The sequence below is a fragment of the Octopus bimaculoides genome, chromosome 1, assembly GCF_046866305.1.
Source record: "Octopus bimaculoides isolate indiv1 chromosome 1, ASM4686630v1, whole genome shotgun sequence".
Taxonomy (NCBI): domain Eukaryota; kingdom Metazoa; phylum Mollusca; class Cephalopoda; order Octopoda; family Octopodidae; genus Octopus; species Octopus bimaculoides.
In genome coordinates this window covers 108,515,303-108,521,830 of record NC_142928.1, presented here as the reverse complement: position 1 = coordinate 108,521,830, position 6,528 = coordinate 108,515,303, and the positions used below count along the sequence as shown (strand labels likewise).

The following is a 6,528-nucleotide window of genomic DNA, read 5'->3' as shown; positions in this document are numbered from 1 at the left end:
GATATATAAACGACGGGCTTCTTTCAGTTTCCGTCTCCCAAATTCACTCATAAGGCTTTAGTCGGCCCGAGGCTATAGTAGAAGACACTTGCCCAAGATGCTACGCAGTGGGACTGAACCACATACCACACAGCCACTCCTGCGCTTGCGCCGATATATAAATGAATGAATAAATAAATAAGTAATATATATATATATATATATATATATATATATATATATATATATATATATATACGTTAAAAAACAATTTTAGAATGACTTTTCTTCTGTCAAAACGCTAAAAATAACTGACAAAAAAAAACAATCAACATTCAAACAAATCAACCCAAGTACTAAATTCAAGTACTAAGCGAACAAAGATGAACCATCCCACTTCCATTGTGCGCGCACACACACACACACACACACACACACACACACACACAGGCACGCGCACGCGCGCACCTGCACTCTACCACACATTCACATAACCCCTTTTACATACACACATATAGTTACATAAAGTTGAAACGCTGTTTGATTTATTTTTTCAGCGTACACTATCAAGTATGACATCACCCCTTCCTTCCTTATTCATCTATCACCCCTTCCTTTCTCATTCATAAACACTAGAGTACTATTATAGCAGATTATCTTGGTAACCATGGGAGCTATGACAAAATACAAAGCCCAGCATCACCACCGGATCATTCTACACATCTGTGTAATTTTTCGCGCAATTCCACCCAACCGTTTGACCGTGAATCCCAAGACAAGAAAGAATTGCCCACGTCAAATTTATTTGTATGCATATATACATATAGTTCAAAAAAACACAAAAACACAATAAAGTGAGGACGTGATATGGATAGTATTATTGGACGCTCAGGAAAGGAAAGAGAGAGTGTATGACGTTTCGGGCGTAGCCCTTCGTCGGAAAGATGCAAAGTTCGGAGAATGGAAGAACGGAGAAAGAGGAAAATGGTACCGATGCCCACGAGGTTACATTATGAAAAGGCCGGAAGAGGAGGTGGTGGGGGAAAAGTTCTTTCTAAGATAGGAGAGTGAAAAAGGGAGATGAATCTGTGCGTGTGCGAAAGTCTGCGAGTGTGTGTGTGATAACAAAACGTGTGTGTGCGTATGTATGTGTGTGTGTGTGTGTGTGTGTGTGCATGGTTTGGTGGTTTATCTGTTAGTGTGTTTGTGTGTGTGTGTGTGTGTGTGTGTATGACGTAGTGGAAGAAATTAGTAGCAGGACTGGTTAGTGGACGCTATAGACAGTGTAGGTAGAAGGTCAACAGGTGGTTGTTTGGGTGTGTGTGTGTTCGTGTTTGTGTGGGGTTGTAGGTGTTAGGTACGTGTACGTGTGTGTGTATTTTGTATGTGCGCGTGTGTGTATGTGTATGTTTTCTGTGCGTGCGTGTGTGTTTGTGTGTATGTGTATGTTGTGTGTATGTGCGTTGCTGTGTACGTGTGTGTGCGTGCGTTTGCTATTGTATATGCGTGTGTTGTTTATGCCCATGTGTGTATGATTCGACGAGCGCGGGCGAGGGCGGATTGGACAAGGTGGAAGGGGTATCCTCGATGCATGAACAGACGAGCAAGATACTGGGACTGGGTCTCGAAATCCTGGTCCAGGCTGCACAAACGTCGGAGGCGGAGGAACTGGGAGTAGGGGATGGCTCGTTTGGTGTGGAATGGATGGGAGGAGGAGAAGTTGAGGTAGAGGTGGGAGTCAGTGGGTTTGAAGAAGGCCGAGGTAGTGAGAGAGTTGGAGGGGGGGGTTGATGGAAAGAGAGATGTCGAGGAAGTTGACAGAGGTGTCAGAGATGGTGGAAGTAAAGTCAAGAGCGGGGTGGAAGTTAGAGAGGAAGGAATATATATATATATATATATATATATATATATATATATATATATATATATATATAGGTAAATGATAGGCTTGCCTCAATCCTTCAGGGGTAGTCTGAAGCATCCAAGCAACCAGGGGATGTTTAAATCCGGAGGCACTCCTGGGGATCACCTGTGCGGGTACCGTCTTGGTTAGAGGGCATCCAGAGGCAGGTAATTTACTGTTTAAACCGTAGTTTGTAATTACAAACTACGGTTATATATATATATATATATATATATATATATATATATATATATATATATATATATATATATATATATATATATATATATATATATTATTGATAGGGAGGACGACAAAAGAAAGAAAGAGACTTCGATATTATGTAAATAGAGGAATTTATCTGTAAATATATATATATATATATATATATATGAAAGAAAACAAAAATGGAAGAAGAACGTAAAAGGCGACTACAATATATATATGTATGTATGTATTATATATATATATGTATATTATATATATATATATATATATATATATATATATATATATATACATATGAATAATAAGGGTGAAAAATTGAATATTAATTTGATTAATATCAAGCGGCCTAGCAAATTGAACAATCTGAAGATTCAGAAAAATTATGTTACCTACATATAAGAGGGATAAACCACTAAGTGGACATCCCTTTTGCTAGAAGAAGACCACCTACAGTCTGACCACTTGGAAAAGATTGTTCTCAAGAAAATTCAGCAAACACCAGAACATAAGCAAGCAAGACAAATGAAAAGATACAAAATATAAAGAATTCTTTATATTTTGTATCTTTTTATTTGTCTTGCTCGCTTACGTATATATATATATATATATATACATATATATATATATACATATATATATATATAAATAATAATAATATTAGGGATAAAAATCCAAAATTACAGGTAAAAACTCAATTAAAATCAATTTATTAAAAATTAAAATTAAATTAAGTTTCACAGTATTAAATATAAATATATAGTTTTAGGGAACCAAGATTCATGAACTCATCGATAAAATCCACTGTCACACAGACACACACACACACACACACACATATGTATATCTTCCTTTCTTCAAATTCCGCCGAGATCGACTTTGTCTTTCATCTTTCGGGATCGATAATATAAGTACCAGTTGAGCATTAGGGTCGATGTAATTTTATATATATATATAACGTGCCGATATGCGTATGTATGTATGTATGTATGTATGTATGTATGTATGTATGTATGTAGAGGCATTTATGCGGATAAACAAATTAAACACATTAATAGTTTGGGTATGAAATACAAAATATGTATACATGCAAAACGAGAAAAAGCAAAAGGTGGAATCTTTCAGATGATGAACTTTTAAGTATTAATATATAGATATTTATATTAATAGGCCCAACTTACAAACGACAGTGAAAATTGAAGGGATGCAGTGGTGCATGCATGTCTGTATAGGAAGAATGTTACTCCCCAACCATGTGGTAATGGGTTTATCCCTATTGTACGGCTCACGAAGCAAGCGTTTCCCACTAAAGTCCCAGGCCGACCAAAGTCTTAAGTGTACATTTATCTTTTATCTTTTACTTGTTTCAGTCATTACACAGTAACCATGCTGTGGCACCGTCATGAAGAACTCTTAGTTGAATTAATCGACCCCAGTACTTATTTCTTCTTTTTATCTTTCCCGTTTTTGTCTTTTTTTTTTTGAAGCCTTGTACCTCGTCTATCGATCATATATATATATATAATTAATATAAAGAGCAGGTTGCAATGTTTCATGAAAAAGGAGAGTAATGATTGTCACTAAATATTAAGAAACACCTATATTGCTAGAAATAAAAGCTAAAATGCTCTAATGCTGTAGTTAACGCACATAAATGTAGACATACACTAGCGGACTTGTATCATTCGAAAAACACTGATCGAGAATATATATATGTATATATATGATTCACTCCGTCGGTTACGGGGTACAAGTCTGGGCGGAAAGTCACCTCACCGGCGAACGCACAACCTAGGGTTGTTTTTATGGAAGACCAGCAGTCGCCCATGTATACCAGTCTCCCCTCTCCACGCCACCGACGTTATCCAAGGGAAAGGCAGCTTGGCACCAATGACGTCGCAACTCATTTCTGTAGCTGAGTGAACTGGAGCCACGTGAAATAAAGTGTCTTGCTCAAGAACGCAACGCGCAGCCTGGTCCGGGAATTGAACTCATTAAACTCACAATCTCACGATCGACGCTCTAGCCACTGAGCCACGCGCCTTCACGTTACTATATATATATGTGTGTGTGTGTGTGTGTGTATACACATAGACACGCATACAAACACACACACATATATGTATGTGTGTGTGTGTATACACACACACACACACACACACACACACATACACACACACACATATATATATATATAAGAATTATTGAAGTTCTCTATATTGGTTTGTTTTGAATTCCAAACAATGCAGTAGCGACGTGGAAAGCATTAAGATATTAATTAGTGCCCCTAAAGTGAAATCGCCGTGAGTGTAATAAAAATGTAGAATAAATTAAGACGTGCGAATGTGAATGTCGTTACTTTCCTTGTTTTTATTTTTATACTTCCTCTTGTCCTAGTTAATATTCCGCTAAGGAAACTTCCGACCGGGAAACCTCCGACCGGGAAACCCCCACTTCCAGTTTACTGGTATGCAAATTTTGATATCTTATACACGATTGGCTCATGCAACTGTATTATAAAAGCGAGTAGTTTCTTAGCCAGCATAAACGCAGTCAGTCGCAGAATCTGCCTGTAACGTATCTCGAGAAGCACAACTTGAATTCAATAACACAAGCAGCATGGTGGTAGCAGTAAGTGGTTGTAGTAAACGCAAAGCAAATTTATTTAACTCGCTGGTTAAATGTTTTCTTTTCTTAACATTTGTGGAATTGGCAATTTCTATACGTTTTTACGAGATCTGCGAAGTGGGTGAATGTAAGAACGGTGGTACAATGTATTGGCCGGACACTTTCTTGGGGATGTGCAAGTGCATCTGCCCGTATCCATATGTTGGAGCCCTCTGCCAAAATACTAGGATAAATCCTCGAAAACTACGGTCTAAGAGAAGGAGAGATTTAGTGAGACGAGGTCGAAGATCTCTATTGATAAACGTCTTAATGAAATAGATCTTTCATTAAGTAAGTAGAAAACTTTTTCTTTACTTTTCTTTTTGTTCTTTTCTTTTGCTTTTCTTTTTTTTCTCTTCTCTCCCTTAATTTCGATACCTTTCTGATTACTGTTCTTTTCCTTTCCATTCTACCTATACTATATTGTCTTTCTTTCTTTCTTTCTTTCTTTCTTTCTTTCTTAGCGAGAAACAGAGAGAGAGAGAGAGAGAGAGAAAGAGACAGGGGAAGGGGAGGGAGGGAGATGACGGGACGGAGGGAGGGAGGGAGGGAGATAGGTAAGTTGAAAGTTGTAGGTTACAGAGAATATAACGTGTCGAGTTTGCGGTCTACTAAATATGTGTGTGTTTGTGTATGTGTGTGTTGTGTGTGTGTGTGCAACCGTTTGTATACACGTGCGTATGTAGGTGTGTCTTTATGTATGTATGTGGGCATATGTGAATGTATATATATATATATATATATATATATATATATATATATAGTCCGTACATATTTATTTACATATATATATAAATATAAACATATAAGGATGTGTGTGTGTATATGTATACACACACACACAATGCATACGCACACACACGCACACACACACACACACAAACACACACACACACACACAGATATATATGAGTATGTTTATATAGTGTGTATATAAGCATCTTTTACTCGCTTCTGTCATTGGACTGCGTCCATTGTGGGGTACTGCCTTGATGAGTTTAGTTGAACAAATCGACCCAAGTACTTATTTTTGAAAGTCTAGCACTTTTTCTATCGTCCCTTTTGTCGAACGGCTAAGTTACACCAACGTAAAGAAACCAACACCAGCAATCAAACTGTAGGTCCAAATAAACACTAGCAGAAACTACTGATACACGCGCACACACACGCTGTGTTATATATATATATATATATTTATATATATACATACACCACGGGTTTGCACACAGATATCCACTGTCTGAATCCATTCACAATATACTGGGCGTTCCGATTCCATAGTACAAGACACTTCCCTAAGGTGCCACGCAGTAAGACTGAACCTGACACCACGAGTTTCCAATCCGCGCCTCATTCACAGTTAAGTGTATGCAAATGTATGTGTGTGTGTGTGTTTGTATATATATATATATATATATATATATATATATATATGTATATATATATATATATATATATATATATATTTATATACACATACTGTATGATTGAACGCTTCGCATCCTCTTCCAAGTTAGTTTTATCTATCTATCTATCTATCTATCTATCTATCTATCTATCTATCTATCTTTCTCTCTCTCTCTCTCTCTCTCTCTCTCTCTCTATATATATATATATATATATATATATATATATATATATATATATATACACATTTATTTATTTATTTATGTACAGTCAAATAGGCTCGTATATTGATATACGAATATTTGCGTACGTCTGTGCATTTATGTATAAAAGCGTATATACGCATA

The 6,528-nt window shown here is 36.7% G+C and overlaps 1 long non-coding RNA gene across 1 annotated transcript in view; it reads left to right on the top strand.

Annotated features, from left to right (window-relative positions):
* Nucleotides 1-4,401: 4,401 nt before the first annotated feature.
* The window catches only part of LOC149137675 (uncharacterized), an 8,950-nt gene continuing 6,823 nt past the window's right edge, over nucleotides 4,402-6,528 (top strand). Inside the window, exon 1 of the long non-coding RNA XR_016242746.1 lies at nucleotides 4,402-5,065. This is a non-coding gene — a long non-coding RNA (uncharacterized LOC149137675). The remainder of the gene's footprint in view (nucleotides 5,066-6,528) is intronic.